Source organism: Heptranchias perlo, chromosome 20, assembly GCF_035084215.1.
Source record: "Heptranchias perlo isolate sHepPer1 chromosome 20, sHepPer1.hap1, whole genome shotgun sequence".
Classification (NCBI taxonomy): Eukaryota; Metazoa; Chordata; class Chondrichthyes; order Hexanchiformes; family Hexanchidae; genus Heptranchias; species Heptranchias perlo.
In genome coordinates this window covers 26,142,723-26,165,796 of record NC_090344.1, presented here as the reverse complement: position 1 = coordinate 26,165,796, position 23,074 = coordinate 26,142,723, and the positions used below count along the sequence as shown (strand labels likewise).

The 23,074-nt window shown below is 43.1% G+C and overlaps 5 non-coding genes across 5 annotated transcripts; all 5 read left to right on the top strand.

Annotated features, from left to right (window-relative positions):
- Positions 1 to 1,234: 1,234 nt before the first annotated feature.
- Positions 1,235 to 1,307, top strand: trnaf-gaa (transfer RNA phenylalanine (anticodon GAA)). The gene has a single exon. It is a non-coding gene; the product is annotated as a tRNA-Phe (tRNA).
- Positions 1,308 to 2,278: 971 nt separating this feature from the next.
- Positions 2,279 to 2,351, top strand: trnaf-aaa (transfer RNA phenylalanine (anticodon AAA)). The gene has a single exon. It is a non-coding gene; the product is annotated as a tRNA-Phe (tRNA).
- A 1,769-nt stretch (positions 2,352 to 4,120) lies between these two features.
- trnaf-gaa (transfer RNA phenylalanine (anticodon GAA)) lies at positions 4,121 to 4,194 on the top strand. Its single transcript has one exon. It is a non-coding gene; the product is annotated as a tRNA-Phe (tRNA).
- Positions 4,195 to 5,205: 1,011 nt separating this feature from the next.
- On the top strand, positions 5,206 to 5,278 carry trnaf-gaa (transfer RNA phenylalanine (anticodon GAA)). The gene has a single exon. It is a non-coding gene; the product is annotated as a tRNA-Phe (tRNA).
- A 1,768-nt stretch (positions 5,279 to 7,046) lies between these two features.
- Positions 7,047 to 7,119, top strand: trnaf-gaa (transfer RNA phenylalanine (anticodon GAA)). The gene has a single exon. It is a non-coding gene; the product is annotated as a tRNA-Phe (tRNA).
- Positions 7,120 to 23,074: the final 15,955 nt, after the last annotated feature.

The window sequence follows — 23,074 nt, the reverse complement described above, 5'->3', positions numbered from 1 at the left end:
GTCAAAATATGAATTCGCTGTTCACACATGAACTGTGGATGTGTATATTTGAGTGTGATGTTTATATTTGAACTGTGGGGGTGCATATTTGAGTGTGATGTTAAGATATGAACTGTGGGTGTGTATATATGAGTCTGATGTTTATATATGAACTGTGGATGTGTATATATGAGTTTGATGTTTATATATGAACTGTGGGTGTGTATATATGAGTGTGATGTTTATATATGAACTGTGGGTGTGTATATATGAGTGTGATGTTTATATATGAACTATGGGTGTGTATATATGAGTGCGATGTTCACATATGAACTGTGGGTGTGTATATATGAGTGCGATGTTTATATATGATCTGCGGGAGTGCATACATGAGTGCGATGTTTATATATGAAGAATGGGAGTGTATACATTAGTGCGATGTTTATAATATTAAGAGGATGCCAACTCTGGATCCATTCGCCTATCTGACACCTCCTGAGCCCACCTTACCCTCTTTGATTCTCCCTGAGCTCTTCATCTTCTCTGATATTCTCAGAGAGTCCATTATCCTCTTTGAACCTGGTCAGCGCCCTTTACACTCCCTGATACCCGCTGAGTGCCCCTCACCCACTGATACGCCCTGAGCGTCCTTACACTCTCTGATACCCTCTGGCACTCCTTCCCCTCTGTGAGATCTCAATATACTCTCTGATACCCTCTGACTGTCCCTCACCCTCTCCGAGCCCCATTACACTCTCTGATGCCCTCTGACTGTCCCTTCCCCTCTCTGAGAACCCCTTGCCCAAATGGATCGCCACTCAGAAGCCATTGGACACCCTGATGCCTTCTCAGAACCCGTTACCGTCCTTGCTATCAAAGTACGGTGTAACTTCACAGGTGGATCTACCGGTCTGTGTTAAGGATGAGATGCAGAGTTTTTTCGGTTGCTGTTGATTCCGACTGTCCCATCCGAGAGCTCGATGGGCAGTCGGTACCGATCTCCCTCCAATGAACTGGATGTGGATGGATGAATGCGTTGTGGTTGTATAAACTGTGGGAGTGTATCGATGAGTGCGATGTTTATATATGAACTCTGGGTGTGTATATATGAGTGCGATCTTTATATATGAGCTGTGGGTGTGTATATATGAGTGCGATTTTTTTTTATGAATTGCGGAATGAACAGGAGGGGAAATGTCCCCTGGGGTTATATTTTCTTCCACGACAATGACATAAAGTAAACTTTTGACAAGGGGCCGAAATAGCTCAGTTGGGAGAGCGTTAGACTGAAGATCTAAAGGTCCTTGGTTCAATCCCGAGTTTCGGCATTTCCTGCTTATTTAGTTTCTTCTTCCTTGCTTCGATTCTCGCATTTATTTGCAGTAACATTTGATAACGGCCACTGAAGGATTGGGGGTGGAATCGAGAGGCATCAAGGATGGGAAATATTTATGGTGTCCACATTTGGCTTTGATTTCTCTCATACCTTCTGCCTTTTTCTCTTGTTTTTTTCACTCTCGGTGCCGCGAACATTGCAGCACCAGGTGTCGGCACCGCGCTGATGATCTTCATGTGAATCCGCGCCTTTCAGACAGTTCATGTGAAACACGAACGTTCCAATCCCGGCCAGTTTATAGACACCGACTCCTCCGTCGAAGCAGCTTTCACCACCAGGACCGATATCGCGCTCCCTTTGCCGGACTTCAGCAAATTTAAAGCTGAAAATACAAAACAGGACTGACAGTATCTGGAAAACAGTTAAACTTTCAGTGTTCAGATTTTAATAAGAACTATAAACAGGGCTTTGGGTAGATATTAAGGGCGTGTGCAGTAAGAGTGCGCTGTTGTTTTATAAAGTGTGGGAGTCGAAATATGAATTCGATGTTCACACATGAACTGTGGGTGTGTATATATGAGTTTGATGTTTATGTATGAACGATGGGTGTTTATATATGAGTGTGATATTTATATATGAACTGTGGGTGTGTATATATGAGTGTGATGTTTATATATGAACTGTGGGTGTGTATATATGAGTGTGATATTTATATATGAACTGTGGGTGTGTATATATGAGTGCGCTCTTTATATATGAGTTGTGGGTGTGTATATATGAGTGCGATGTTTATATATGAAATGTGGGTTTGTGTATATGAGTGTGATGTTTATATATGTGCTGTGGGTGTGTATCTGTGAGTGCGATTTTTTATACGAATTACGGAATGAACAGGAGGGGAAATGCCTCCTGGATTTATATTTTCTTCCAAGACAATGACATAAAGTAAATTTTTGACAAAGGGCCGAAATAGCTCAGTTGGGAGAGCGTTGGACTAAAAATCTAAAGGTCCTTGGTTCAATTTCGAGTTTCGGCAGTTTTTGGTTATTTAGTTTCTTCTTCCTTGCTTCGATTCTCGCATTTATTTACAGTAACATTTGATACCCGCAACTGAAGAATTGGTGATGGAATCGAGTGGCATCAAGGATGGGAAATATTAATGGTGTCTATATTTGGCTTTGATTTCTCTCATACCTTCTGCCTTTTTCTCTTGGTTTTGTCACTCTCTTTGCCGCGAACATTGCAGCACCAGGTGTCGGCTCCGCGCTGATGATCTTCATGTGAATGCGCGCCTTTCAGACAGTTCGTGTGACACAAGAACGTTAAACTCCCGGCCAGTTCCAAGGCACTGACTCCTCCGTCGAAGCAGCTTTCACCACCAGGACCGATATCGCGCTCCCTTTGCCGTAATTCTGCAAATGTATCGCTGAAAATCCAGAACAGGACGGACAATATCTGGAAAACAGTTAAAATTTCAGTGTTCAGATTTTAATGAGAACTATGAAGAGGGCTTTGGGTTGATATTAGGTGCGTGTGTAGTAAGAGTGCGCTGTTGTTTTATAAAGTGTGGGAGTCAAAATATGAATTCGCTGTTCACACATGAACTGTGGATGTGTATATTTGAGTGTGATGTTTATATTTGAACTGTGGGGGTGCATATTTGAGTGTGATGTTAAGATATGAACTGTGGGTGTGTATATATGAGTCTGATGTTTATATATGAACTGTGGATGTGTATATATGAGTTTGATGTTTATATATGAACTGTGGGTGTGTATATATGAGTGTGATGTTTATATATGAACTGTGGGTGTGTATATATGAGTGTGATGTTTATATATGAACTATGGGTGTGTATATATGAGTGCGATGTTCACATATGAACTGTGGGTGTGTATATATGAGTGCGATGTTTATATATGATCTGCGGGAGTGCATACATGAGTGCGATGTTTATATATGAAGAATGGGAGTGTATACATTAGTGCGATGTTTATAATATTAAGAGGATGCCAACTATGGATCCATTCGCCTATCTGACACCTCCTGAGCCCACCTTACCCTCTTTGATTCTCCCTGAGCTCTTCATCTTCTCTGATATTCTCAGAGAGTCCATTATCCTCTTTGAACCTGGTCAGCGCCCTTTACACTCCCTGATACCCGCTGAGTGCCCCTCACCCACTGATACGCCCTGAGCGTCCTTACACTCTCTGATACCCTCTGGCACTCCTTCCCCTCTGTGAGATCTCAATATACTCTCTGATACCCTCTGACTGTCCCTCACCCTCTCCGAGCCCCATGACACTCTCTGATGCCATCTGACTCTCCCTTCCCCTCTCTGAGAACCCCTTGCCCAAATGGATCGCCACTCAGAAGCCATTGGACACCCTGATGCCTTCTCAGAACCCGTTACCGTCCTTGCTATCAAAGTACGGTGTAACTTCACAGGTGGATCTACCGGTCTGTGTTAAGGATGAGATGCAGAGTTTTTTCGGTTGCTGTTGATTCCGACTGTCCCATCCGAGAGCTCGATGGGCAGTCGGTACCGATCTCCCTCCAATGAACTGGATGTGGATGGGTGAATGCGTTGTGGTTGTATAAACTGTGGGAGTGTATCGATGAGTGCGATGTTTATATATGAACTCTGGGTGTGTATATATGAGTGCGATCTTTATATATGAGCTGTGGGTGTGTATATATGAGTGCGATTTTTTTTATGAATTGCGGAATGAACAGGAGGGGAAATGTCCCCTGGGGTTATATTTTCTTCCACGACAATGACATAAAGTAAACGTTTGACAAGGGGCCGAAATAGCTCAGTTGGGAGAGCGTTAGACTGAAGATCTCAAAGGTCCTTGGTTCAATCCCGAGTTTCGGCATTTCCTGCTTATTTAGTTTCTTCTTCCTTGCTTCGATTCTCGCATTTATTTGCAGTAACATTTGATAACGGCCACTGAAGGATTGGGGGTGGAATCGAGAGGCATCAAGGATGGGAAATATTTATGGTGTCCACATTTGGCTTTGATTTCTCTCATACCTTCTGCCTTTTTCTCTTGTTTTTTTCACTCTCGGTGCCGCGAACATTGCGGCACCAGGAGTCGGCTCCGCGCTGATGATCTTCATGTGAATACGCGCCTTTCAGACAGTTCGTGTGACACAAGAACGTTAAACTCCCGGCCAGTTCCAAGGCACTGACTCCTCCGTCGAAGCAGCTTTCACCACCAGGACCGATATCGCGCTCCCTTTGCCGTAATTCTGCAAATGTATCGCTGAAAATCCAGAACAGGACGGACAATATCTGGAAAACAGTTAAAATTTCAGTGTTCAGATTTTAATGAGAACTATGAAGAGGGCTTTGGGTTGATATTAGGTGCGTGTGTAGTAAGAGTGCGCTGTTGTTTTATAAAGTGTGGGAGTCAAAATATGAATTCGCTGTTCACACATGAACTGTGGGTGTGTATATTTGAGTGTCATGTTTATATATGAACTGTGGGGGTGCATATTTGAGTGTGATGTTAAGATATGAACTGTGGGTGTGTATATTTGAGTGCGATGTTCACATATGAACTGTGGGTGTGTATATATGAGTGTGATATTGATATATGAACTGTGGGTGTGTACATATGAGTGTGATATTGATATATGAACTGTGGGTGTGTATATATGAGTGCAATGTTCATATATGAACTGTGGGTGTTTATATATGAGTGTGATCTTTATATATGAGCTGTGAGTGTGTATCTATGAGTGCGATGTTCATATATGAACTGTGGGTGTGTGTATGTGAGTACGATTTTTTTAATGAATTGCGGAATGAACAGGAGGGGAAATGCCCCCTGGGGTTATATTTTCTTCCACGACAATGACATAAAGTGAACTTTTGACAAGGGGCCGAAATATCTCAGTTGGGAGAGCGTTAGACTGAAGATCGAAAGGTCCTTGGTTCAATCCCGAGTTTCGGCAGTTCCTGGTTATTTAGTTTCTTCTTCCTTGCTTCGATTCTCGCATTTCTTCATAATAACATTTGAGACCAGCCACTGAAGGATTGGGTATGGAATCGAGAGGCATCAAGGATGGGAAATATTAATGGCGGCTTTATTTGGCTTTGATTTCTCTCATACCTTCTGCTTTTTTCTCTTGGTTTTTTCACTCTCAGTGCCGCTGACATTGGAGCAGGAGGTGTCGGCAGCGCGCTGATGATCTTCAAGTGTATTCGCGCCTTTCAGACACTTCGTGTGACACAAGAACGTTCCAATCCCGGCCAGTTCCAGGACACCGACTCCTCCGTCGAAGCAGCATTCACCGCCAGGACCGATATCGCGCTCCCTTTGCCGTACGTGAGCAAATTTAACGCTGAAAATACAAAGCAGGACGGACAGTATCTGGAAAGCAGTTCAGCTTTCAGTGTTCAGATTTTAATGAGAACTATAAACAGGGCTCTGGGTAGATATTAAGTGCGTGTGTAGTAAGAGTGCGCTGTTGTTTTATAAAGTGTGGGAGTCTATATATGAATTCGATGTTCACACATGAACTGTGGGGGTGTAAAAATGAGTGTGATGTTTATGTATGAACTATGGGAGTGTATATATGAGTGTGATGTTTATATATGAACTATGGGTGTGTCTATATGAGTGCGATGTTCACATATCAACGGTGGGTGTGTATATATGAGTGCGATGTTTATATATGAACCGTGGGTGTGTATATCTGAGTGCGATGTTTATATATGAACAATGGGAGTGTATACATGAGTGCGATGTTTATAATATTAAGCGGATGCCAACTCTGGATCCATTCGCCTATCTGATATCTCTTGAGCCCAACTTACCCTCTTTGATTCTCCCTGAGCTCCTCATCTTCTCTCAGAGAGTCCATTATCCTCTTTGAACCTTGTCAGCGCCCTTTACACTCTCTGATACCCGCTGAGTGCCCCTCACCCACTGATACGCCCTGAGCGTCCTTACACTCTCTGATACCCTCTGGCAGTCCTTCCCCTCTGTGAGATCTCAATATACTCTCTGATACCCTCTGACTGTCTCTTACCCTCTCTGAGCCCCATTACACTCTCTGAGACCCTTTGACTGTCCCTTCGCCGCTCTGAGCCCCATTGCACTCTCTGATGCCCTCTGACTATCCCTTCCCCTCTCTGAGATCCCCTTGCCCAAATGGATCGCCACTCAGAAGCCATTAGACGTCCTGATGCCTTCTCAGAACCCGTTACCGTCCATGCTATCAAAGTACGGTGTAACTTCACAGGTGGATCCACCGGTCTGTGTTGAGGATGAGATCCAGAGTTTGTTCGGTTTCTGTTGCTTCCGCCTGTCCCATCCGAGAGCTCAATCGGCAGTCGGTACCGATCTCCCTTCAATGAACTGGATGTGGATGTATGAATGCATTGTGGTTTTATAAGCTGTGGGTGTGTATCGATGAGTGTGATATTTATATGAACTGTGGGTGTGTATATATGAGTGCGATCATTATATATGAGCTGTGGGTGTGTATATGTGAGTGCGCTCTTTATATCTGAACCGTGGGTGTGTATATATGAGTGCGATGTTTATATATGAACTCTGGGTTTGTGTATATGAGTGTGATGTTTATATATGTGCTGTGGGTGTGTATCTATGAGTGCGATTTTTTAAACGAATTGCGGAATGAACAGGAGGGGAAATGCCTCCTGGATTTATATTTTCTTCCAAGACAATGACATAAAGTAAACTTTTGACAAGGGGCCGAAATAGCTCAGTTGGGTGAGCGTTGAACTGAAGATCTAAAGGTCTTTGGTTCAATTCCGAGTTTCGGCAGTTTTTGGTTATTTCGTTTCTTCTTCCTTGCTTCGATTCTCGCATTTATTTACAGTAAAATTTGATACCCGCCACTGAAGAATTGGTGATGGAATCGAGAGGCATCAAGGATGGGAAATATTTATGGTGTCTATATTTGGCTTTGATTTCTCTCATATCTTCTGCTTTTTTCTCTTGGTTTTGTCACTCTCGGTGCCGCTAACATTGCAGCACCAGGTGTAGGCACCGCGCTGATGATCTTCATGTGAATCCGCGCCTTTCAGACAGTTCGTGTGACACAAGAACGTTCCAATCCCGGCCAGTTCCAAGACACTGACTCCTCCGTCGAAGCAGCTTTCACCACCAGGACCGATATCGCGCTCCCTTTGCCGTACGTCAGCAAATTTAAAGCTGAAAATACAGAACAGGACGGACAGTATCTGGAAAACAGTTAAACTTTCAGTGTTCAGATTTTAATGAGAACTATAAACAGGGCTTTGGGTAGATATTAAGTGCGTGTTTAGTAAGAGTGCGTTGTTGTTTTATAAAGTGTGGGAGTCTATATATGAATTCGCTGTTCACACATGAACTGTGGGGGTGTATATTTGAGTGTGATGTTTATATATGAACTGTGGGTGTTTATGTTTGAGTGCGATGTTCACATATGAACTGTGGGTGTGTATATATGAGTGTGATATTTATATATGAACTGTGGGTGTGTATATATGAGTGCGATGTTCACATATGAACTGTGGGTGTGTATATATGAGTGTGATGTTTATATATGAACTGTGAGTGTGTTCATATGAGTGCGATGTTTATATCTGAACTGTGGGTGTGTATATATGAGTGCGATGTTTATATATGAACTGTGGGTGTGTATATATGAGTGCGATGTTTATATATGAACTGTGGGTGTGTATATATGAGTGCGATGTTTATATATGAACTGTGGGTGTGTATATATGAGTGCGATGTTTATATCTGAACTGTGGGTGTGTATATATGAGTGCGATGTTTATATATGAACTGTGGGTGTGTATATATGAGTGCGATGTTTATATATGAACTGTGGGTGTCTATATATGATTGCGATGTTTATGTATGAACTGTGGGTGTGTATATATGAGTGCGATGTTTATATATGAACTGTGGGTGTGTATATATGAGTGCGATGTTTATATATGAACTGTGAGTGTGTATATATGAGTGCGATGTTTATATATGAACAATGGGTGTGTATATATGAGTGCGATGTTTATATATGAACTGTGGGTGTGTATATATGAGTGCGATGTTTATATATGAACTGTGAGTGTGTATATATGAGTGCGATGTTTATATATGAACAATGGTTGTGTATATATGAGTGCAATATTTACATATGATCTGCGGGAGTGCATACATGAGTGCGTTGTTTATATATGAACTGTGGGTGTGTATATATGAGAGTTATGTTTGTATATGAACTGTAGCTTTGTATCTCTGGGTGCGATGTTTTTATATGAATTTCGAAATGAACAGGAGGGGGATGGAATACAGAGGCATCAAGGAATAGAAATATTTCTATCGTCTGTATTTGGCTTTTATTTCTCTGTTGCCTTCTGCCTTTTTCTTTTGGTTTTCTCACTCTCGGTGCCGGGTGACTATTTGATTTGATGCATTTGTCCTCAACTGATCCTTTTTCCACATCTCGGGGCGGTCAGACCCGCTCTGTCTGTCTGTTGCTGCTGATGATCATTTGGGAACTGGCCGCGAGTTAAGCGTTTTCTGCAAACAGGACAAAGATAAATAAAAAGAAAGACGTGTTTCTCCGGCCGAGGGGTAAAGTTACAATGGATGTAATTCAAAGGACTGTCCCCGTGAATTTGTCTGTGTTTTTTTTCGTAAAGCCTCGATTTTAAAAGTTACAAAAACCCGAAATAAATAAAGTAAATTACAAGAATTGAATCCGTGATCATGACATTACGGTACATTTTAAGCGAATGAGTTAACCGGCCGTACTAAGGGCACATTCGGTTGTTTCATTAATTTTTGTATCTGTCTGTTGGTTGGTCGCGGTTTCTGTACTTGGACCCTTAAATCTCTCTGATTCTCCACTGTTCCTAGTTTCTCACCATTTAGAAAATACTCTGATATATCTTTCTTAGATTTGAAGTGGATGACCTCGCTCGCTCCTACATTGAACTCTGTTTGACACAGTTTTGCCCACTCACTTAATCTATCAATTCCCACTTTTCACCTTCCTGCTTCTGTCCATATTGCGCCAGAAGAAGGCTGCGTGTTCAAACCCCGGGGTCACCGTTGATTTAGAACTGATAGGATTCTGGATCGTTCGGGAATGAATGTTTTATCTGCTTTTTCACAAATAACAGGACCTTGCTGTAAAGTCTGCTTCCCGAGTTCTCAAATTTCAGGAAGGCGTCTCATTCTGCTCTTGACTTTTGATCTTGACCTGCGGATCAAACTTTTGCGAAGAGGGAAACGAAGTCCCCAAATCGCTCCACCAGAATCTCAAACGCTTTGGTAAGAAGTTCTGTGTGAACAATCAGGACTTTGAAGTCACCTCAATGACCTGCACTTTCTTTTCGTGAGATTTGTTCGCCTTTGCATTCGACCGTGAAATCGCTCTCGGTTTTCATCTCACTGAAGTGAAGAGTGTGACCTCCTTGTATCTATCAGCGTGTAAATGATGAGTTTGGGGTCGGTACGGGTCGCTTTCAACTTTTGAAATCTCACCAAGCACCAGCGAAAAAGAAACTGAGAATCAAACTGTCCCGTAAGTGAAGAATTGAAGTGAATATCGCTCCAAGCAGATCTGGACAATGCGCAGCGCAGCCGCACAGGAGTTCCAAATCCACCCTCTATCCAGTCGGCAATCACATGAACTGAACTTTACTCTGGCCCAGTGTCGCCGCGCAGAAATCGAGTATTTCTCGGCCGCATTTTTTCTTAACATCATAGTTACTGGTTTAAGTGTGAGAACTGCCGTCCGCATCACCGTAAGTGCAAGAGACAACTTTGTCGATATCGTGTAGTGTCACAGACCTGATCGTCGGACCTGCTCATTTCATCTCATCTCATTTTCAGCAAACCTGAATATTAATGGAATAGAGAATGGCGAATCACAGCTCGATAAAACAATCCTTTCTCCCACGAAGGGACTGAGTCTTACAACATGCAGGAGTTTAATGGCAAGATGAGTTTTTTGTTCAGAAATAATACGGCAAAAATTTTCACTCGTGCAAACTTCACGCCGTTTATTTTGGAAAATTAAACTGATAGTGCAGAGATGTTGTATTGATCGCTACAACCTGAATTTGTAGCTGGTTGAATTAATGGTTCAAATAGAAATGTGGCCAGTCTCTTTGGCGCAATCGGTTTGCGCGTTTGACTATTAACAAAAGGGGTGGTGGTTCGAGCCCACAAAGTAACGGTAAGGGAGCTTTTACTTCAAGATACATTGTCTTGCTTTTTCTGGTTTCTGATGTGTATTTTGATTGCAAAAGAAATGCCCGGTTCAGCTGGCCAGCTGAGCACGGCCGATCTTCCACCATTTAACCTGTGATTGGCTTCACGGAAATCAGAATTCTTCTTGACAGACAAGGTCCGAAGGTTGCAGGAGAGCCGCTTCACTTCACAGGACATGGATATTTCTGCCGTGAGCGACACCAGACTGTTTCTACAATGAATGTCACTCCCTTTATTTTGGAAACATAACATTGTATTCACATTCCGAAGGGTTTCAGTTCATTACCTTTCAAAACTGTGGCCAATGCAATTCAATGTCGGAAAGTGTGAGGCCAGCCACTTTGGACATAAAAAAGGTCGATCAGAGTTTTTTTAATAAATGGTGAGAAGCTGGGAACTGTAAATGAGCAGAAATATTTGGGCGCCCAAATCACGAAAATCTAGTTCACAGATACAAAAAACTTGAAAAGATAATGGAACGCAAAGGGGTGACAGTTATGATGCAGCTGCACAGAGTTCTGAATAGAACCCATTTAGTGTACTCTGCTCCGTTCTGGGCACTGCACCTCACGAAGGATATATTGGCCTTAAAATGGGTGCAACGCAGATTCACCAGAATGATACCAGGCTAAAATAATTTAATTTTGAGGACAGATTACACAGACTTGCATTCCATTAGACATCGAGGATTAACGGGTGGTCCAATTGAGGCGTTCAAGATGATCACAGGAGTTCATAGTATAGACAGAGAGAAACATGTTTTCTCTTCTGGCGGAGTCAAGAACAAGGGGGCATATCTGTAGAATTCGAGCCAGGCAGATCAGGGGTGATGCCAGAAACTACTTCTTCACAGAAAGGGCAGTGGAAATCTGGAACTCTCCCACCAAAAAGCTGTTGAGGCTGGGGATCAATTGAAAATTTCAAAACTGAGATTGATCTATTTTTGTTCGGCAAATGTATTAAGGGTTATGTAGCCAAGGCGGGTAGCTGGAGTTAAGATGCAGATCAACCATCATCTGATTGAATGGTGGAATAAGCTCGAAGGGCTGAATGGCCTACTCCTGGTCCTTTGCCCCCGTGTTGCTATGCTTGCAGGATGGTGTAGCAGCGTTTCCTGTTCATCTAATGGTTAGGATTCGGTATCAATGCGGATGTCCGGATTTGATTCCCAGATCAAAGACTATGAATTTGTCGCTGCTGGTACCAACCAAAGTCCTTCCACTGAGTGGAAAGCTCGATCTTGATTAATCACAGCCTTCTCAACACACTGGTGCTTTAACACTCAGAAACTCTTAATTCTTTAGTTTTGTACCGATACATAACGCACTTGCGTAATTTGCCAACTTTTCTAAAGTCATGACGATGCGCAAATTCAGCGAGACGTTATATTGTCATTTCTCTCAAGACTTGCAAGATTTGGAACCAATCCTGCTACATGACACTTCAAATATTGTCAGTCTTTAAATGGGGCTCACGATGGGAGAACAAGAAGTGTTATTATTAACCTTTCCTGTATCTTGTTCCATTGCATCTCGTCAATAGCCCCAGGTTATCACAGCACGGCTTTCTTCACATCAAATCCCAGTGTGAAAACATACACCATTTGAAAGCTAAGCAACGTGTGCAACGATTGGAAGGAGAGAGCGATTGGAGATAATGGGTTTGGAGCAGTGAGAACAGCTCTTGGGAATCAAGATGTTCAGTATCTGAAAGGAGCACGGTGATTAGATTATTCCTGGTATTCACAAAATTCAACGTCTGTCAATGCTCAGCATCTTTCTTTCCCCTTCCCTGCTTTCTCAGGTAAGTCCTGGTTTCGATGGTTACATGGAAATGTTAACAGCCGAACGCCCTAATCATTTGCGCAACAGAGAATCATATTGGCCCAGAATGTTACCATTGGATGCTGGAAGCCTCAGTCCCCAGTTGTAGAGAGGGTTGATTCTTCGAGCTGTTATTCACCATCCTCCATTTCAGTAATTTCTCATTAGCATAAAATTTGATGAGCTGAAATGAGCAGGTTCAATGAGCCGGTCTGCAACACAGACCAATGACTCGGTGCAGCTTGTTATCCAATCACTGGACTCCGTTATCGCCGCTCCTGTCAGTAATACACAAAGAGAAATTGTAAATCTGTAACAGGAAAAGATAATGTACATCATTTATATCATCCCACAGATTTTTTCTCCTTTTGAAAACAATCTGTTTAACAGTTTGTCAAACCCGAATCAGCCTCTGGGATTTGCTGATTCAGAACTGCAATGGAAATTAGGACCGTCACTAAGTATCGGAACAAATATCCCCGTCGAGGTTTCGGGTAGTTATTAGTTTATTTATATCAGTTAGTAACCCATTTCAAACTAGGCGTGGGTCTAAATCTAACGTAAGAGTCTGGATAGGCAGGGGATTCCTAAATGTATTAAGTTAAATTACACTGATTACACACATCCCTTAAACGTAATTACTTGATTCTACATAAAACTAGCGAGGGTGTAACTGGAAAATAACAGGAAAATCATTTTATGGTATCAAACTTAATTATGATAACTACTATTACAAACTTTGAACAGCCCATACCTAAAACAATGACCCAATATAAAACCGTTCGCCAGTCCCTGAGCCGACGGACCCGCGTCGTGATTTGCACACCGTCTGACTGACTTGGTATCAGATGCGCTCCGTCAACAGTAAAGAGTTGGAGCCAGATCCTTAAGAAAAACATCAGGACCGACCTCCACGGAGCACCCAGAGTGCGGAAGGAGAATTAACAGCAGCAGACAGAGTGATCTCCAGAAACCAGCGGCTGACGCCGGAGAGAAGTGTTTCCCATTCCGAGCGGTGTCTTCCAGCCGCTTGCCGGCCCTCTCTGCACTGAAGGGGACCGATTCAGGACCAACTCACACACTCACTATTGGCTCAGGAAGGCTGTTTCTCGTTATCGGGGTGGACAAGCAGTCGAAGGCCCTGCGTTCAGATCACGACGTTTTTAATTGGGAGCCCAATGGTCTCTTGCAAAATTTCAAAACACGTGATGGAATCTCTCCCAATCTCCATCTTAACTTCTGCTCGTTCGCAGAACTTGACATTTATACTATTTGTTTCTGTACTTTTATCTCTCCCTGTCTCTGTCTCTTGTCTCTCTGTATTTTCTCCTGAGGAACTTCTCAGGCTTCCTTGAACGGCTAAGGCTGATCGAACCTGTAGCTCCAGCAGAGAAGGGTAAAGAAAGAAAGACTGAGACGGTAGGAAAAGTAAAGATCCAACCCAGCTGATTAATCCGTAGCTAATGTCTACACTTTTATGAATCTTCGCCATCACGGTGAAAACATTACAATTTGAGTACAATATACTTATGGTAGAGTGGATAATCTGCAGATGCCGAGGCAGACAACAATGTAGCTTTAGAGCAATTAATTCTCCAAAGTCATACTTGGTTATACAAGTTGCACATTCAAAACGAATGTGGTAAAGAGAGGCTAATATTTTCGACTTGAAATTGTTAGTGCAGAACCTGACATTGCTGTACATCGGAATAGAAAGCGAGATTGGAGTGACAGGAGCGGTTTGAAAGGATGGCTTGTCGGCTGTGGGTGGCAGGGAAATTTTACGTTGGCTTCACTGTTGCCAGAGGCTCGTTGGTCAATGGGTATGTTTCTCGCTTTAGGGGTTTCACTGATTGACATGCGAGAGGTCCCGTGTTGAAGTCCTGGACGACCCCTGCTGTATCACCATTTTTAGTGAAACTTCACTAATTTGCTTCACACATCTTTTCAGCGCTGCAGAAGGCAGGATTGACTTAATTCCATAGCATGTTTGAGGTCCAGAGGACAGAATGCAGAGGGTTTGTCGACATGTGAAGAAAATATATTTTTTTAATATGGTGTGAAGAATGAAACTCAATATAACTTTAACCCAATTCTGGCGATTTCATGGGTGCAATATGAAAATATTTCTCCATTGGCCGATAATTGAAGCCAGGCCGCCCGTGTGGGAGGGGAGAATTCGACCACTGAACTATGAGTGTGTATATATGAGTGCAATGTTTATATATGAACGGTGGGTGAGTATATATGAGTGTGATGTTTACATATGAACTGTAAAGTATCTTACAACACCAGGCTATAGTCCAAAATTGTTGGACTATAACCTGGTGTTGTAAGATTCTTTACATTTGTCAACCCCAGTCCATCACCGGCATCTCCACATCATATATATATGAACTGTGCATGAGTATATATGAGTGCGATGTTTATATATGAACGATGGGTGTTTATATATGAGTGCGATGTTCATATATGAACTGTGCGTGAGTATATATGAGTGCGATGTTTATATATGAAGTGCGGAATGACCGGGAGGGGCAATTCCCCCTGGGGTTTTATGTTGTTCCAACATAAGGACACAAAGATCAATTAACAGTGGGGTGGAAATAGTTCAGTTGGGAGGGCGTTTGACTAAAGGTCTAAAGATCTCGGGTTTCGGCAGTTTGAGATATTTAATTTCTGTTTCTTTGAATCCTAGAATGGTTACAGTACGGAAGGAGGGCATTCGGCCCATCGGGTCCATGTCGACACTTCCGCCAATGGGAACAGCTTATCTTTATTAACTTTATCTGAACCCTTCATGACTTTGAACACTTCAATCAAATCTCCTCTGAACCTTCTCTGCTCTAAGGAGAACAACCCTGATGAACTGGATTCTTTACCCCTCAGTCTGGTTCAGCAAACACTGAGTCGAATACACCTTTAAAGTTCAACACAACTTTATTAGCAGGACTTGGTCGGCAGCTTCGATTTTGACTCCTGATAGAGCCTTGTCGATTCTGACAGAGCAAGACAAAAACACATACAGAAATTCACACGTTTATACAGAACAATAGGGGTTGGAACATTGTTAACACAAGGGTCAACACCAATCATAAGCCGGGCATAGGTTGGCCATGCTGGGTTACATGATTGCAGGCCAATCACAGATATTAAACTTGGCTGATCACACCACAGAGACAGATATAGATGGATGTCTCCTCATCTCCAAGCTTGGAATGCTTCTCCTGTTCATCCCACATCCTTATCTACTAACTTGGGATGTTTACGGCTTCGCTCAGCTCATTATTTCTATTGATCACCGAGCTGTACAGAGACCCCTACACCAGACTCCCTAACCGATGAGCATAAGCAGACCTCTACATCTGACAAGCTACTCACACCACTATTAGCCTTGAAGGGGCCCATTGATCCAACCCTTAGCAGGCAGGATTCTAATTAACCCTTGCTTAATCATATTACTACGTCTTCTACTTTGCCACTTAGGCATTTTACTATCCACTGAAAACTGACTATATAGGCATTTTCATTAAAGGGGCAATACGTAGGCATTCTCAACTCCAGCACGGTGTAAATTAGCTCCAATTTATTTATTTGGGCATTAAACAAAACGTGAAAGACTGGTGAGGCGTTGTGCGAACGGAATTCACAGCTTTAAGACAATAAATCCAATCGCTGGGGTCAAATCCTACCACTGATAGAATTTCTGGCAATGTGCATTTTGACCTGTTCGCAGAAAGCACGATGACAGTGCGATCGAGCAGAGGATGTGAAAGAAGCTGAAAGTGAAAGTGCAGATATTAGTTTCATCACAGTGACTGGACACGTTTCCACAGGTAAGGGCCTCTTACCTTAATATTCTTTCCAGCAGAGTGGGACAGGCGATCAGAGTGACCGGGCTCTAGCCGCGCAATCGATTAGTGCGCGGTCCTGAAATAACAGTATAGGATCAGTAAATGACGAGGTTGTTAATTCGAGTCTCACCGAGATCAAACAATCCTTTTGCTTGTGAACATTTCGACCGGAGTTAAAGGTACAATTGGTGTGTTCCAAAATGCATCCACTTATTTGTATTGCCATGTGGTTCCTCCGGTCTACGCTGTTGCAATAGCAGATGAGATGTTTGGTATTACTTGTTTCCAGGAGGGAGGCTGCGGTTTGGAGACGCAAACTATGATTTTGATCCATCTCCAAATTGTGGGATTTAACTGGAGCTTTAAACCAGCGCCAGAGGCCGCTCAGCCAGGATACTTTCCATCCTAACTTCAGAAGCTAGTTTTACAGGAATAGAATTACTGCAAGCAAGAATTCAACCCCTCAAGCACCAATGCTCGCACGGCAGCAGGATGCATGAGTCCAGTTCGAAACCTGTCTGAAGGAACATTCAGTCCAACAAAGCCGGAAGTCCAGCAGATTGACTTTCGGTCTGAGCAGATGAAGAGTCTCCTCCTTGAGAGTGTGTCGCCAATCCAGCTCAGAGTGGATTTAGAATCATAAATTCGGGTGTGACTGGAGCCACTGATGTGAGATGAAGTGTCCTTGACGGACATCAATGATCCTGTTGCGGATTTGCTGCAAAATGTCACTACCCAGCTCCCTGAAATGAAATCGAACTCTGGTGGGACTCGAACTCACAAACCTTGAACGTCCTCTCTAAATCATTAAGTAGAAGTCCAACACGCTGTCCATTGCGCCACACTATCAATTCGGAAATAAAACGGAGAGCGGGGATCTTGTGCTGTGGTTGAGACGGTCAGGCTGCTCCTGCTTCTGTTTCTCACATTCCGAGAGCCGCGGCGGCAGTCTGCACCGATCGCCCTCCAATGGATCCTGCTCCAGCTGCTTGTTGTGGGCCTGGTGCAAGAACAGTCGCGTCTGACTCCAAATCAGAAAGTTGCGTGTTCTGAACCAGGTGGAAATCACAGCATTTTCATTGTGGCTCAGGGTCCTGCCGACTGATTTTAGATCGGTTCAGTGTTTTATGGATGAGATGTTCAGTGTTTGTGCAACAATATCAAAATTAAATTTGATGCATTAATGAGCTTTTTTTCTGTTACTTTCTATTTACACCCTCTCCAGTTTTATGTAGAAACAGTTAACAATGTTTAAGGGATGTGGTGTGCAGTGTTTGTGGAATCAGTGTGATTAAATTTGATACTTTCATCTGTTCCTTCTCCAACCCAGACCCTTATCATTCGATTTGTAGCTTCACCCTGTTCAAAATCGGTTACTCAGTGATAGAAATAAATCAGTCGTAACTCCGAAACCTCAGCGGGGATGTTTGTTCCAATGCTTTGTGATGGTCTCGGTTTCCATTCAAATTTTCAATCAGCAATTCCCAACGGGTGTTTTGGGTTTGACAAACTAATTTAAGTACTTGACTGGTTCCTGGAAATGATCCGGTGGAGATTTCCTGACCCGTACAGATATATAAATAAATACATTCCATCATTTCACAAATGACAGTTGCGCAAATAAATATATCGCGATATCCAACATGGAAAAGCAGCTCTTCATAGTCATAAAAAAACTATCACATTTTATTGTGTTAATCCAATTACGTTTCAATGTAGAACATATATTCAGAGCATCTCTCTAAACTTGAATGGTAAAACAATTGCAGATTTTACAAACACATAACACGCGATCGTATAAGTAAGTTTATGGCCTACTTTGTGAAATTTGTATTCTAATTGTCTTTATGATGGTACGAAAAATATTTCGAGATGCACGTCCCCAACTTAACGGAGAAACTAAGATGAAAACCAAAAAGATTTGTCAATACCGATTTGGAGCGATTTGATCGGTTCCGCTTCTCCTTTCTTTGTTTGTTACATTTTGCTAATTGTTCATCTTGATCCGTTTGCTTCATTTTTTCCTCAGTCATTTATGGTGAATTTTCTATCCGTTAACATTCTTAAATATTTGATTTGTTTGTTCCTTTCCTCTTGACTTGTGATTTGTTGACCTTCAGGTAAAAGTCTGAAGCAGAAATGTGTTTATATTCAGGCTTGACTCTGAAGTGTGGGGCCGAGAGGTGATGCCGGATGTGTGACCGAGAGAACAACTGCTGGAGGCAGAACTGTCCGTAACCTAACATACCCCCTGTGGCATTGCTCATGGTAGGTCGGATGACAATGTTTTACATTGAATGAACGGCTATGTACATAACACAAAACGGATTTTACTGCTGCTTTAACTCCACAAAGCATAATCACCATAAATGACCAAAGTCTCAGATCAGTTGGAATTGAATTTCTGTTGGTGAGGGGAGTTTGTACATTGGAAGGAGTTTATACATTTCCAGCTCCAGGTAAAACTGCAAACATCACTCGCCTGTCGGTGACGTCACCATGAGGTGTCCACCTTCCATTGCGCTTCTGGACTTCTGAAGTATGATTGAACCTTACCAAAAGTTTCCTATAATTCGTAACGAAGGAAGGTATCAGTGTTAATGTGAGATATAAACGTGGATGTTTCACTGGGTACAATGGGAACCAGATACACTGCTCATTCCAATTATTTGTCCAGCAGAAATCAGAAATCATTCTCTTCAACTTTACTCGCTCGAAGGAAAATGAAACAAACAAAACTGCTCAGTTCTTTGTTTTCGCTTCTTCTGCTGGTTTACTTTCACGCACCGAGAAAGTGACAGAGAGAGACTGAGAGATTAGATTGGCTTTTTCACTTAATAATCTATTACACTTTGTAATTATTATAAGAGACGGTTCCATCCCAACTGTCCTGTGCCTGACATTCTCATTGATATTTGATGTGTTTTAACTGAGTTTCTACGAATTGCACATTGCGGACAAATCCTGAACGCCGAAAACTGCACTGAATTCAGCTTCGCTTCGCAACCTTTAATGGAGATGGGTTGCTGGTTGTCGGTAAAGAAGTTTGTAAAATAAGCCCTCGAGAGCAATATCCTCAAAACATGTTTTGGACACATGCGCAGGTCAACTATCTTACATTAAATGTAACGAATATACAAATACGTCACAGGTGTTAATATTATCACATAATGATACGAGGAAGGAGGCATTGGTGGATCTGGTTCTGGAGAATGAGGTGGGTCAATTGGAGCAAGTCTCAGTGTCATATTTAGGGAACGGTGATCATAGTATCATAAGATTTAGATTAGTTATGGAAAAGGAGAAGGAGCTTTCTCGAGTAAAGTACTTATCAGGAGAAGGGCCAATTTTAATGGGTGGAGAACGTACCTGGCTCGTGTAAATTGGAATCAAAGATTGGCAGGCTAAAATATAATCGAACAATGGGTGGCCTTTAAGGAGGAGATGTTTCGGGTACAGACTAGGTAGATTCCCAATAGGGGGGAAGGTAGGGCATCTAAAGCCTGAGCTCCCTCGATGACGAAAGAGATAGGGGGTCAAATGAAGCAGATAAAGGGGGTTTATGACAGATATCAGTTTGACAATACAAGTGAGAACCAGGCTGAATATAGGAAGTACCGTGAAAAAGTAAATAAGAGGGGCAAAGAGAGAATATGAACATAGTTTGCCGGCTAACATAAAAGTTAATCCAAAAGTCTTCGACAGGCATTTAAATAATGAAAGGTTCATAAGAGGACGGGTGTGGCCGAATAGGGACCAAAAAGGAGATCTACGCATGGAGGCAGAAAGCGTGACTGAGGCACTAAAAGAGTACTTTGCATCTGTCTCTACCAAGGAAGAAGATGCTGCCAAAGTCACAGTAAAAAGGGAGGTAGTTGAGACACTGGATGTGGTGAAAATTGATACAGAGGAGGTACTTGAAAGGCTGGCTGTGCTTAAAGTTGATAAGTCACCCGGTCCGGATGGGATGCTTTCAAGGTTGCTGAGGGAAGTAAGGATGGAAATTTCAGAGGTCCTGGTCATAATCTTCCAATCCGCCTTAGATGCAGGGGTGATGCTAAAGGTCTGGATGATTACAAATGTTAGATGCTTGTTCAAAAGAGGATGTAAGAATAAACCCAGCAACTCCAGGCCAGTAAAATTAAACTCGGTGGTGGGAAACTTTTTACAAACGATGTTCCTGGGCCAAAATGAATAGTCACTTGGGCAAGTGTGGATTAATAAAGGAAAGCCAGCATGGGTTTGTTAAAGGCCAATCGTGTTTAACTAACTTGATTAAGTTTTTTGATGAGGTAATAGAGAGGGTTGATGAGGGCAATGCGGTTGATAAAGTGCCACATAACAACAAGAAGAAGAAGAACAACAAGAACAACAACTTGCATTTATTTCGGTCCTGTAACGTGCTGAAACGACCCAAGGCGACTCACAGGAGAGATTATCGAACAAAATTTCACACTGAGCCACATAAGAAGGTATTAGGACAGATGAACAAAAGCTTGGTTGAAGAGGTAGGTTTTAAGGAACATCTTAAACGAGGAGAGAGAGGTAGAGAGGCCGAGAGGTTTAGGGAGGGAATTACAGACCTGAGGGCCGAGGCAGCTGATGGCACGGCCGCCAATGGTAGAGCAATTAAAATCGGGGATGCAAAAGAAGGAAGAATTGGAGGAGCGCTAAGATCTCGGAGGGTTGTAGGGCTGGAGGAGGTGACAGAGACAGGGAGGGGCGAGGCCATAGAGGCATTTGAAAAGAAGGATGAGAATTGTAGGGCTGGAGGAGGTTGCAGAGATAGGGATAGGCGAGGCCATGGAGGGATTTGAAAACATGGATGAGCATTTTAAAATCGAGGCTTTCCCGGACTGGGAGCCAATGTAGGTGAGTGATCACAGGGGAGGTGGGAGAACGGGACTTGTTGAGCGTTAGGATACGGGCAGCAGAGTTTTGGATGAGCTCAGTTTTATGGAGGGTGGAAGATGGGAGATGAGCCAGGAGACCATTGGAATAGTCCAGTAATAAGCTTGTCAGCAAAATTGAAGCCATCGGAACAAACAGCGGCAGTGGCACCATGGATGCGAATTGGCTAACTGACGGGAAACAGAGTGTAGTGGTAAACGGTTGTTTTTTGGACTGCAGGGAGGTAGACAGTGGTGCTCCCCAGGGGTCGGTACTAGGATGGCTGCTTTTTTTGATATATATTAATGAATTGGACTTGGGTGTACAGGGCACAATTTCAAATTGCAGATAACACAAAACTTAGAAGCGCAGTAAACAGTGAGGAGGACAGTAATAGACTCCTAGATGACATAGACAGTCTGGTGGAATGGACGGACACATAGCAGATAACATTTAATGCAGAGAAATGCAAAATGATACATTTTGGAAGGAAGAACGAGGAGATGCAAAATAAACTAAATGGTACAATTCTAAAGGGGGTGCAGGAAATGCGACCTGGTGGTATCTGTGCACAAATCTTTGAAGGTGGCAGGAGAGATTGAGAAAGCGGTTAAAAAGGATACGGAATCTGGGGCTTTATAGATAGAGGCATAGAGCACAAAAGCAAGGAAGTTATGTTAAACCTTTATAAAACACTGGTTCAGCCACAACTTGAGCATGATGTCCAATTCGGGGCACCGCAGTTTCGGAAGGATGTGAAGGCCTTAGAGAGGGTGCAGAAAAGATGCAGAAAAGAAGGTGCAGAAATGGATCCAGGGATGAGGGACTTCAGTTCCGCGAATAGACTGGAGAAGCTCGGGTTGTTCTCCTGAGAACAGAAAAGTTTGAGAGGAGATTTGATGGAAGTGTTCAAAATCATGATGGGTTTAGATAAAGTAAAGAGAGAGAAACTGTTCCCATTGGCGGAAGGATCGGGAACCAGAGAGCAAAGATTTAAGGTGATTGGCAAAAAACCAAAGGCGACGTCAGGAAAAAAAAAAGCAGCGAGAAGTTCTGATCTGGAATGCACTGCCTGAAAGGATGGCGGAAACAGATTCAATCGTGGCTTTCAAAAGGGAATTGGATAAAGAGTAGAAGGGAAAAAATGCAGGGCTACGGGGAAAGAGAGAGGGAATGGGACCAACTGGATTGCTCTTACAAAGAGGCGGCACAGATTCGATGGGCCGAATGGCATCCTTCTAAACTCCAACGATTCTATGATTTGTCAAGCTCAAAGTGCTTGCTCCTTCAGTGAGAGGTCCGTCTGTACAAAGAACGAGCACTTCCGCGTTACAGTTCAGCAGTCCTTTCCTTGTTGGCTCCGGAATTAATACAAATGCGGCCTGTGGTTTTTTTTTATTCGTTCACGGGATGTGGGCATCGCTGGCGAGGCTAGCATTTATTGCTCATCCCTAATTGCCCTCGAGAAGGTGGTGCTGAGCCGCCTTCTTGAACCGCTGCAGTCCGTGTGGTGACGGTTCTCCCACAGTGCTGTTAGGAAGGGAGTTCCAGGATTTTGACCCAGCGACAATGAAGGAACGGCGATATATTTCCAAGTCGGGATGGTGTGTGACTTGGAGGGGAACGTGCAGGTGGTGTTGTTCCCATGTGCCTGCTGCTCTTGTCCTTCTAGGTGATAGAGGTCGCGGGTTTGGGAGGTGCTGTCGAAGAAGCCTTGGCGTTTTGCTGCAGTGCATCCTGTGGATGGTACACACTGCAGCCACAGTGATCCGGTGGTGAAGGGAGTGAATGTTTAGTGTGGTGGATGGGGTGTCAATCAAGCGGGCTGCTTTATCTTGGATGGTGTCGAGCTTCTTGAGTGTTGTTGGAGCTACACTCATCCAAGCAAGTGGAGAGTATTCCATCACACTCCTGACTTGTGCCTTGCAGATGGTGGAA